We start from the raw sequence: 12,671 nt of genomic DNA on the forward strand, positions 1-12,671 counted from the left end.
GTTCATTGGTCATCACTGTACAGTCTGGTGGCTCAGTGGATAGCAATATTGCTTTGCAGTGCTGGGGTCCTGGGTTCTACTCCCACAGTATGTTCTCCCCGTGTTTGCGTGGGTTTCCTCCGGGTTCTCCAGTTTCCTCCCTTACTCCAAACACATATAGATAGGGAGTTTAGACCGGGATAATCTCTGAAAAGTTCTGCGAATATGACAGCGCTATATAAGTGAGCAAACTTAGGCTATTCTCACACAGTGCATCCTTTACTGCGTTTTTGGTGCGTTTTTGAAGTCTCAAAGATAAACCTAAATGCATGCATTTCCTTCCCCCAGCAAACTCTACGAGATTTCTATTTTGCTGTCCATACTGGGCATCTTTTGTTGGCTGCATCTTGGCATTTTTCTAGCGTTTTTGAGCTCTCCAGTCATTAGATTTGACTTAAATGCATTGGGCAAAATACGGTAAAACCGCGGCAAAAACTTAGGCATTTTTCATGCGGATGCATTTTTTGGGGCCAAAAACTCTGCATCTTTGTGGTTCGCAAAGAGGCACTGTGTGAACATACCCTAAAGGCCACTTCACACATAACGAGATCGCTAACGACATCGTTGCTACGTCACAGTTTCTGTGACGAAACGACGACTTCAACAGCGATCTCGTTATGTTTGACACGTACCAACGATCCGCCCCCTGCTGTGAGATCGTTGGTCGTTGCTGAATGTCCTGGGCCATTTTTGGCATGGAGTCCTGCTGGGCAGGATGGATCTGTATGTTTGACACCTACCAACGATCTCGTTAATGACCTAGATGAGAACTTAAAGTGTGACACGTAGGCGTGTAGCTGCGTTACCTCTTCCACGCCCCCTCTGCACCGATTGGTTGGCGCTGAGAACAGTAACCAAACACTCTGGAACGAAGGAGGGATGAATCCGGGTGCAGATGCAGCTTCGATACGAAAAGCAAGCAAGCAACCAGGAACAAAGTATGAATGAATCCGGGTGGAGTCGCAGGTTCTATCCTCAAAGCAAGGCTCAAAAAGGGACAAAGGATGAAGCGATACAAAAGTTGTCTTCTAGGCCGGCCACCTAATCAGAACGCAGTATTGGCCACCAATCGGAGCGGAGGGGTGTGGAAAAGGCGACGCATATGCACGCCTATGTGGCTTACAGTGTCAAACACTACGCTCCTATTAGAGGTTAGGATCGTTACATAGCTGCTGTGTGACAGGGTCCCAACGACCAACAAGATCGTTATACAGGTCGCTGCATTGTTACTAAAGTCATTGGGAAAATGACTGTGTGACATCTTACCAACGATCTCATCAACGACTTAACAACGATCCGGAAACTGACGCAGTAACGATCTCGTTAACAATCTCGTTATGTGTGACTGGACCTTAACTTCCAGACAATCAGTTATTCCTCTCGTCCTCCCTATAGACAGGCAAGCTTGGTTTGGCCGAGCGTGCATGTGCTTTAAAGGAGTGACCAATCTGGTGGTAGCCCTGGCAATACCTTCTTTCCCAAGAGAGCAAAGGATTGAATATGTTGAAATTGAGCCCTCCCCCCCCCCCCCCCCCCAAGAAAAGGTAAAAACAAATGTTGACCAAAAGACAAAAACAGATATTTGTAAAGTCTCATTGGGTTCAATCAAAACTTGGTAGATCCTGCCAAAATCAGCGGCTTCAAGAGGCCGTTGTCTAAAGTGGATAAAGAAAAGTAGGAGTACGGTACATTTTTGGCAATCTTCATCTTGAGCTGTATGTGGAATTGCAGGACGATTATACATGGTAATACCAGCCGCAGCGCAAGATCAGGAATGACGCGGTTTATTGGGGGGGAGGTGGGAATCTGACCATTTGTGCCACGATCTGCCTAACCACCAGAGATGTAGAGCGCATCTTCATTAGAGAGTCTGTAGAGTTATCATATTTCTCGTTCCTATATCTGTGTAGCCTGTGCCATACAGTAAAGCACAAGTGCACACCTTCCATTTATAAGCTGCACTAAAAGCCTTTAAACTTAATAAACATCCAAACTCATCACTTTGTGACTTTTATATTGGAGCATTTGACGCTGTTAATACAATCAAGGTTGTGTTTTTTTTTAATTTTTTTATTGTATTTCATCTAAGAATAGCTCGTCAAAAGTAAGTCATCATAACTCAGGATTACAAAGTGAGCGGATAGACGTTGGGTGCATTACATAAAAAGGCCTCTCTATCAAAACGTCAATTCCTTTACCAACTAAGTGAATCTCCAATTTACTGCAGACACATAATTCATATTGATTATTGAGCTGTTGTTTGAGGCCCTCTCCGCTGGCACAAGCGCTGAACTGCACGTGATAAAGAAAATCCCATCAAAAGAAGAAACAAGTTTTTTAAAAAAAGCCACCTGTTGCATCAAAGGGATCGACAAATGCCACACATTGGATCTATAGAAGAATTGCAATGGCAGCTCCCGAGTAGCAAGATGAACGATGCTCTCTACTGAAGAACAAAATCACATTGCCCTTCCTTGTGGTCAAAACTCACTAAGAAGAAAAGAGGCAGGAAATATATAGTCAGAGACACAATCATTACAAAGGTTCAATTGTGAGAATCTCTTTGGACGTTGGAGAAGGACTACCTTCTACAAGCCAACACCGAGCGCTTCTCTTGCTCTAGGAGATGTCACCATTATTTCAAGGTCACCTGTGAATTCCCAAAAATGCCATGTAATACTAGATTTCCATAAAATGTAAAATTCCAGCACGATCAGCTTTTGACACTACAGAAGTTGGCCATAAATCTTAGAAAACCTTGTGAGTGGGAAAACCTCCACCGTTGTGGGTGGGAAAACCTACACCCTTGTTCAGCTGACCACCATTCCTCCTGATCCCCAACCGGCTGTTTGGCCAAGAAATGTATTAATTTGTAGTGGTAAGCCAGCGGTTTAATAACACCTCTGATGGTAACCAATAACCCATGGGACCAAGATGAACAGGTGATGAAATTTAGTCCAACTCATCAATTTTACTTTTAAAAAAGACCCCAAGTCCCCAATTCAGCAAGAATGTTTTATAAATAATATATAATATATACATGCATTACACATACATACACACATTTTCCGGAGATGGAAGGACTGGCTTTAAAAAAAAAAACAAACAAACATTCTTGCTGAATTGGGGACTTGGGGTCTTTTTTAAAAGTAAAATTGATGAGTTGGAAGACCCTTTTAATCCGTTGTGAGATAGACATTTGTTTTTCTTCTATAACTTCTTTTTTTTTAGTGACATCGCCAGTTATTTTTTGCAGGACGACTTTAAAGACAGCATTTAATTTACTGCACAATGATAAGCACAGGAAAAAAATTGGAAGCGAGATTGAAGAAAAAAAAACAAACAACAAAGTACGCCATTTTTTTGAGGTTTTTTTTTAAAGCATTCACTTTATGGTAAGAATGACCAGTTAACATTGCTTTCTGGATCAACAGACTTAGGCCTTGTGCGCAAGCTGCAGTTTTGATTGGTTTCTTTGGTGCAGTTTGTTGCCCAAATCTGAATGTCTATCCGTATCCCAGCAAAGTCAATGAGAATTCTAAAGTGCTGTGCACACGTTGCTTCTTTTTTCATTGCAGTTTTGTGTGTAGAAAAAGCAGCATGTTTGTGTGCTTTTTGCTGCGTTTTGTAGCCCTTCCAACCAAAGATTTCACTAAAAAGCATGGCACAAAAACGCACCAAAAAACATATGCTTGTTTCTGCCACAAGGTGCGGATTTTGATGCAGAAAACTCCACATGCGCACATACCCTAAAGGTGATACCACGCTTATGTTTTTTGTCTTACAAAAAAAAAAAAAAATGTTTGCTTTGTTAGTTTTTTTATTTTTTTTTTCACAAGGTTTTTTTTTATATAAAAAAAAACAAAACAATTCTGCCATTATGCTTTATATTTTTTTCAGTGTTCACCATACGGGAGAAATATTTTGATATTTTATTAGTGCGGAAAATTAAGGAGGCAACGATATCGAATATGTTATTCATGTTTCATATATGCACACACGGTCATGGCCGAAATTGTTGGCACCTTTGAAATTGCTCCAAAAAAATGAATTTTTTTCTCCCAGATAATTATTGCAATTATACGTTTTGTTAGCCACATGTTTATTTCCTTTCTACGTATTGGAGAAATGCTAAAACAAAAACAGAAAAAAAAGGCAAAATTGGACATAAGTTCACACAGTACTCCAAAGAAGTGACAGACAAAATTGTTGGCACCATCAATTTAATATTCGGCTGCATAAACTTTGGAATAAATAACTGCAATCAATCGCTTCCTATAACCAGCAACAAGCTTCTTACACCTCTGATCTGGAATTTTGGAACGCTCTTAATTTGCAAACTGGTCTCTCATTTTTGAAGGGTGTCTTCTCCAAACAGCAATTTTAACCAAGTTTTCACCTCTCTGACTAGGCCAAATTTTACAATTCTGACCAGTGTCACGTTATGTAGTAATTGTGGAACTCTTCAACGGATCCCAAGGATTCGGAGACTGTGTTTTCGTGACACGCTGTACTTCACGATAGTGGGGACAGGAGGGAAGGAGCACTATTTGACTTTTAGAGAACAGATTTTCCTAGAATGGTTTGCGAGCTCTATTTGCAGAGGCCTTAAATGCCAGAAAAACAGAAACCACCTCAAGTGACCATATTTTTGAAATTACACCTCTTGAGGATTCATCCACTGGTGTAGTGACAATTTTGTTTCTGTAAAACACCCATGGAATTAAATGCCGTGAATTTTACAGATTTAAAAATTGTAAATGAGCCACTGTAGTGCCCCCGTACAGTGCGTCCCGTTCATGCTTCAGAAGACCTGCACACCGTAAATTAAGCGGGCTTTCCTCACTGCAACAATGTCAAACATGTGGACGCTAAGGCACACTGTTGGACTGATAAAGGGGGTATTTTGATTTGGGAGTGCAGATTTAGCTAGATTTCTTTTTTGGGGGTGAGCGGGCGGGGGGGGGGGGGGGGGTCTAGTCAATGCATTTGTCCCTGAGCCTTGGTGCTACTAGTAACATGGAAACCCGATATATTTCCGTTAACAGATGACAGACCTGAGTGGATTGAGATGAATGCTATTTTGTGGCAATTTGGGTTACAGAACATTTTGAATCAGTTTACATTTATCCTGTGCACTATTGTAGGCACTTAGGTTTCCATCTACATCTCCGAAATATGTAATTCAGGTGTAACCCCCAACGGATCCCTTCACTAATGAGGAAGCAGAGTTACTCCAGACAACGTTTAGCCTCTGTTCCGTGGTGTCCTTTACAAAAAGGTGCACAAAACGGTTGTTGACTGCACTTTTATGCAGGCCTAAAAAGACAAGTAAAAAGATGGACACTGCTCTGATCACAAGCCAGGCGCGAGTTCAAGGTGCCTCACTCTGCCTCACTACAGTGAATTTTTCGTTGTACATTTTGTCTGAATCACGTTTTTTCAGAGATTTACACGTAATATTCAATGTAAGCAGTCAGCGTAGAGCGCAGGATAAATGTGAGCCGAGCCTTACTGCGATCTTTGGGAGGCATTATAAACAAAATCAACAGCAGTTGAAGAATTTGTTTACTTTATTACCATTTTTTATGCCGTTCACCTTGCTATTTAAGTGATAGGGGGATTTATTCCTCAGGTCACTACGTATATTTATAGTTTTTTAGGTTTGGCTACTATCACACTGGAGTTTTTATCGGTACCATTTTGGGCTACAATATCTTTTATCACTTTCTATTCTGCTGTTTGTGAGGCAGAATAAAGAAGAAACAGCAATTCAGGAATTGTTTTTACGCTGTTCTCTGTGTCATAAAAATAGTAAGACAGCTTTATTCTTCGGGTCAGTAGGATGACAATACCACATTTATATTGTTTTTTTTATGTTTAGTCGCTTTTACACCATAAAAACACTTTTATAGAAAAACAATTGTTTTGCTTTGCTGTATTCGGAGAGCGATAGCTTTTTTATTTTTTCACTGATGGAGTTATATGGCGGCTTGTTTTTTGAAATACCATTTATATTTACATATGACGTTTTATAGCACAGTTTTGTCAGCTCTATGCTTCAAAGACAGATTTTGCTGAAAGTGTTAACCAGTGTGAGAGTTTTATAGATGGGGATACGCAGAAATTCCAAATGTGTGCCCATTATTTTTACATAAATATACGGATTTATTGGTATAATACTTTAATTTTTTTGCGTTTAATTTTTTTAAAATATTTTTACTATTTTTATTTTTTTTTTACTCTTTTACTTGGTCCCTATATAGAACATTAACTTTTATTCCTATGATTGCTGGAATAATGTATTGCATGCACCAGCTCCTGGCATGGTCTAACAGGATTGTCATAGATGGCTGATCCAGCTTTCCATGGTAAAGATCGGGCCTTTGTGATCACATCATGGAGGTTCCGATCGCCACAGTTCAATACTCGATTGAGCATCGGGGTGCTTGAGTACTCGCAGTGCTCAGCCGAGTATTGCGGGAGCGCTGATATTTCGTCTGTGAAACAATGACCACAAAGCACAGGCTTGCATCACTGCATGATGTGAGGAGGCACCCCAGGGAGAACTATCTGCAGTCTCTGAATGGCTTTCACTGGTATGTCAAATGTGATGAAGGGGTTAAGATCTCTCCACAGGTGTTGAATGGGATTTAGATCCCGACTCATTGAGAGTTCTGAAGTGGCAGCAATCACTTTGCTTCCATCCATTTCAGGGGGCTTCTTGAAGTATGTTTGGGTCATTGTCCTGCTTGAAGACCCATGACCTAGGACGCCAACCCAGTTTTTTTACACTGGGCACTACATTGCCACCCACAATTCTTTTGTAATCTTCCGATTTCATGATGCCTTGCACAAAGTCAAAGCATCCAACAATTCCAAAATGTCTTTGAACCTCCGGAATATCTGACTGTAGGTACTGTGTTCTTTTGTTTGTAGGCCTCATTCCATTTCAGTAAACAGTGGAATGATGTGCTTTACCAAAAAGCTTTATCTCATCTGGCCACAAGACGCTTTCCCAGAATGATTTTCTCGCATACAATTTAGCAAACTGCAGTCTATATTTTTATTTCTCTGTGTCAGCAGTGGGGTCCTCCTGGGTCTCCTGCCACAGTATTTAATTTCATTCAAGTCGACGGATAGTTTGTGCTGACACTGAAACACCCTGAGCTTGCAGAACAGCTTTAATTTCTTTCGAATTTGATTGGGGCTATCCTACTTTGCAACCTTTCATCAACTTTTCTTTGCCATCCACATCAGGGAGATTAGCTACAGTGCCATGGCTCGTAAACTTCTTGGATTATGTTGCGCACCATGGACAAAGGAACATTAAGATTTCTGGAGATTAACATCCAACCTTGAGATTGTTGATTATTATTTTTTTTTTTTTTTTTTTTTAATTCTAGTTCTCAAGGCCTCAGTTTTCTATGCTTAGTGACACACAATGCAAAGATTGAGACAACCTCTCCCCTTTTTATCTGGTTTCAGGTGTGCTTTTCATATTGCCCACACCTGTTACTTGCCACAAATGAGTTTGAATGAGCATCAAATGTTTGAAAAAATGTTATTTACCCACAATTTTGGAAAACTGCCAGGAATTTTGGGGGTTGTTTGTTGAATGATGTCTAATTTGCCTTTTTTTTCTGTGTGATACAAAACGTGTAATTGCAATAATTTTCTGGGAGAAATACTTTTTCTGGAACAATTTCAAGGGTGCCAACACTTTCATTAGTGACAGTGTGTAAATATATACATACACTATTATATGCATACACTTAACATATTTTATTATACATTTTTCCCAATAGTTGTAAATTATTTTTTACATTTTATTAGTCTTGGATAGGGGTACTTGAACTTGCGATCTCATCACAAAAAGACTAACAAAATAGATCCCGTCCCATTTACAGATGTTTAAATGGCACGTTATGATTGACAACGGCATGTAAGAAGTTAAACTGTTGTGATCTGAGCTAGCGCTAAATACAGCAGTTTCTCTCAAATGCCTGCTGTATAATACAGCCGACATCTCACCTGAAGGAAAGCTCCTGAGCCCGCTCCATACATGCACAGCGTGTCACCAAGGACTTAATAACATGGCTGCATTCTTCCTAACACAAATGCCACTCCTGCCACAGGTCATGTGTACTATTGCCCTATTCACTTGTATGAAGCAGGAAGGCAGTACCATACATAAACCACAGACAGGTGTGGCGCTATTTCTAGAAGAAAGAAGACATGTTTTTCGTATCCAATTTCTGGTCAACCTTTAGGAATTGTTCAAGACAATGGTACTTTCTTCCAGAAACGGTTCCACCCTTGTCCATGTACTTTGTCTAGTATTGTAGCGTATTCCCACTCACAGCCATGCTGCAATCCTATTGATTACCCCAGTTTAGTAGATACAAGGGAATAGCTTTCAAAGTAAACTACATGGGAGAGAAGAATGTGGAGTTTTGGAGAGTCGGTGACTGAAAACCGTTCTCAGCAGCCTCTATAATAGCTGGCAATGGTGGAACCGTTCTGGGTGGAGAACATTTAGGCATACAGAAACATTTTAATAACACTCAAATGCAAACTTTGTCTATTACCGAAGAGTAATTTTACAATATTCCCCCCTAGAGTCAATAACTAAACTTATGATTTCCTCGTTGCTTTGTCCGCGAAAGCCTAAAATGTTGCGGAGAAGCTCAGGAAACTTTGTGCCTAACGCAGCATTCTTGGATCAGGATTTCGGCAGGTTGGTTTTTGAGTGCTCTTATGTACGGAGACATTTTCCGCCTGAGGGCAAGTGTGTTGAGCATGTAACGCTTGGATAAAGATACTAACGAAAACTAGAGAAAGAACACGGTTTACATCACAACCCATGGAATGTCTGTTATAATGAAGGCTGAAATTACAGCTCCAAACGACAAGAAAAAAAAAGACTTATGGATATTGGAAAAAAAAATAAATGTTAAAAAGGAAAACGGCCTAGAGAAAAGGCCGGCAAAAGACCAAAGGGTGTAACGAGTTCGAAACTGGGGAGGAGCAGAAACTTCACTAGTCCCCCGAGATAAACGGGTGTCCTAAAAAGCGGCCACTTACACGGATGGCTTCCGGTCGTTCAATTGCCTTTTTACATAGGCAGACCGGGCTTCAGATGTGCACCAAACAATCTACAATAGATCTGTCATACATCGTTCCGTGCACATAGGCTTCCATTGTTCTCGGCAGCGTAGTACCTGTTTACAGAGGACAACGTGCTGCCGAGATTATTTTGGGCAAGACGCAAAATCATTTCAGCTGACGACAAAGCATTTTGCTCGATCACCTCTTTACATTGTACAGTTATAGTGAAAGAAGCATTTCTATGAACAATCATGAACAATATAATGAAGGGAATTTTGTTTACTTACCGTAAATTCCTTTTCTTCTAGCTCTAATTGGGAGACCCAGACAATTGGGTGTATAGGCTATGCCTCCGGAGGCCGCACAAAGTATTACACTCAAAAGTGTTAAGCCCCTCCCCTTCTGCCTATACACCCCCCGTGCTCCCACGGGCTCCTCAGTTTTGGTGCAAAAGCAAGAAGGAGGAAAAAGAATTAAAAACTGGTTTAAAGTAACTTCAATCCGAAGGAATATCGGAGAACTGAAACCATTCAACATGAACAACATGTGTACACAAAAAAACAGGGGCGGGTGCTGGGTCTCCCAATTAGAGCTAGAAGAAAAGGAATTTACGGTAAGTAAACAAAATTCCCTTCTTCTTTGTCGCTCTATTGGGAGACCCAGACAATTGGGACGTCCAAAAGCAGTCCCTGGGTGGGTAAAATAATACCTCGTAAGAGAGCCGTAGAACGGCCCTTTCCTACAGGTGGGCAACCGCCGCCTGAAGGACTCGTCTACCTAGGCTGGCATCCGCCGAAGCATAGGTATGCACCTGATAGTGCTTCGTGAAAGTGTGCAGGCTCGACCAGGTAGCCGCCTGACACACCTGCTGAGCCGTAGCCTGGTGCCTCAAAGCCCAGGACGCGCCCACGGCTCTGGTAGAATGGGCCTTCAGCCCTGAGGGAACCGGAAGCCCAGCCGAACGGTAAGCTTCGATAATTGGCTCCTTGATCCACCGAGCCAGGGTTGATTTGGAAGCCTGTGACCCTTTACGCTGGCCAGCGACAAGGACAAAGAGTGCATCCGAGCGGCGCAGGGGCGCCGTACGAGAAATGTAGAGTCTGAGTGCTCTCACCAAATCTAACAAGTGCAAATCCTTTTCACATTGGTGAACTGGATGAGGATAAAAAGAAGGTAAGGAAATATCCTGATTGAGATGAAAGGGGGATACCACCTTAGGGAGAAATTCCGGAACCGGACGTAGAACCACCTTGTCCTGGTGAAACACCAGGAAAGGGGCTTGGCACGACAACGCTGCTAGCTCAGACACTCTCCGAAGAGAAGTGACTGCTACTAGAAAAACCACTTTCTGCGAAAGTCGTGAGAGGGAAATATCTCTCATTGGCTCGAATGGTGGTTTCTGAAGAACCATCAGCCTCCTGTTTAGATCCCAGGGTTCTAACGGCCGTTGTAAGGCGGAACTATGTGACAAACCCCCTGCAGGAACGTGCGTACCTGTGGAAGTCTGGCTAGGCGCTTCTGGAAAAAACACAGAGAGCGCTGAGACTTGTCCCTTAAGGGAGCCGAGCGACAAACCCTTTTCCAGTCCAGATTGAAGGAAGGACAGAAAAGTAGGTAATGCAAATGGCCAGGGAGAAAAACCCTGAGCAGAGCACCATGACAGAAAATTTTTCCACGTCCTGTGATAGATCTTGGCGGACGTTGGTTTCCTAGCCTGTCTCATAGTGGCAATGACGTCTTGAGATAACCCTGAAGACGCAAGGATCCAGGACTCAATGGCCACACAGTCAGGTTGAGGGCCGCAGAATTCAGATGGAAAAACGGCCCTTGAGATAGCAAGTCTGTTCGGTCTGGTAGTGCCCACGGTTGGCCGACCGTGAGATGCCACAGATCCGGGTACCACGACCTCCTCGGCCAGTCTGGAGCGTCGAGGATGGCGCGGCGGCAGTCGGCCTTGATCTTGCGTAACACTCTGGGCAACAGTGCCAGCGGAGGAAACACATAAGGGAGCTGAACCTGCGACCAATCCTGAACTAAGGCGTCTGCCGCCATAGCTCTGGGATCTTGAGACCGTGCCATGAACATTGGTACCTTGTTGTTGTGCCGGGACGCCATGAGGTCGACGTCCGGCACCCCCCAGTGGCAACAGATCTCCTGAAACACGTCCGGGTGAAGGGACCATTCCCCTGCGTCCATGCCCTGGCGACTGAGATAATCTGCTTCCCAGTTTTCCACGCCTGGGATGTGAACTGCGGATATGGTGGAGGCCGTGGCTTCCACCCACATCAAAATCCGCCGGACTTCCTGGAAGGCTTGCCGGCTGCGTGTGCCGCCTTGGTGGTTGATGTATGCCACCGCTGTGGAATTGTCCGACTGAATTCGGATCTGCTTGCCTTCCAGCCACTGCTGGAACGCTTTCAGGGCAAGATACACTGCCCGTATTTCCAGAACATTGATCTGAAGCGAGGACTCTTGCTGGGTCCACGTACCCTGAGCCCTGTGGTGGAGAAAAACCGCTCCCCACCCTGACAGACTCGCGTCCGTCGTGACTACTTCCCAAGATGTTCAAAGCAAGAAGGCCTGCGGAGACACCATCACATGTTTCTCAACGCTGGCAGGAAACTAGCCAGGTCTTTCACCGGGAAGGAACAACCACGGGAAGGGCAGTCTCCAATCAAGGAGACCACCTATGCCAAACATGGTATCCATCCACAGACAGCCGTTTCGGGGTATTTGCCCCTCATCAGTGTGGAGTAGGAATCTGGCTAGTGGGACATTGCCTAGTAAAAGACTATGTGAGCAAGGATGGTTGACCTTAGGGAGATCAACATCCACCACTGTGGAGACACCATCACGTGTTTCTCAACGCAGTGATTCTAGAGCAATGCCCCCTGGGAAATATTCAAAGCAAGAAGGCCTGCGGAGACACCATCACATGTTTCTCAACGCTGGCAGGAAACTAGCCAGGTCTTTCACCGGGAAGGAACAACCACGGGAAGGGCAGTCTCCAATCAAGGAGACCACCTATGCCAAACATGGTATCCATCCACAGACAGCCGTTTCGGGGTATTTGCCCCTCATCAGTGTGGAGTAGGAATCTGGCTAGTGGGACATTGCCTAGTAAAAGACTATGTGATGGGGGTAGGAAGGATTTCCCCCTTGATAATGAAGTGGGAAGAAGCCACCACCGAAGGGAAGCTTTGGTCGCCTGAGAGAGGGAGACGGAGACGGTCCTGTCGAGGGACGTCGGCTTCCTGTCCCATTTGCGTAGGATGTCCCATTGAAGGGGACGCAGGTGAAACTGCGCGAAAGGGACTGCCTCCATTGCTGCCACCATCTTCCCCAGGAAGTGCATGAGGCGCCTCAAGGGGTGTGACTGGCCTTGAAGGAGAGATTGTACCCCTTTCTGTAGTGACTGCTGCTTGATCAGCGGAAGCTTCACTATCGCTGAGAGGGTATGAAACTCCATGCCAAGATACGTCAGTGATTGGGCCGGTGTCAGATTTGACTTTGGAAAATTG

The 12,671-nt window shown here is 43.6% G+C and overlaps 1 protein-coding gene across 1 annotated transcript in view; it reads right to left on the minus strand.

Moving 5' to 3' along the window:
* RPTOR (regulatory associated protein of MTOR complex 1) overlaps window positions 1–12,671 on the minus strand; it is a 364,764-nt gene that overhangs the window by 298,824 nt on the left and 53,269 nt on the right. The window lies entirely within an intron of this gene.

Source organism: Anomaloglossus baeobatrachus, chromosome 5, assembly GCF_048569485.1.
Source record: "Anomaloglossus baeobatrachus isolate aAnoBae1 chromosome 5, aAnoBae1.hap1, whole genome shotgun sequence".
NCBI classification, from domain to species: Eukaryota; Metazoa; Chordata; class Amphibia; order Anura; family Aromobatidae; genus Anomaloglossus; species Anomaloglossus baeobatrachus.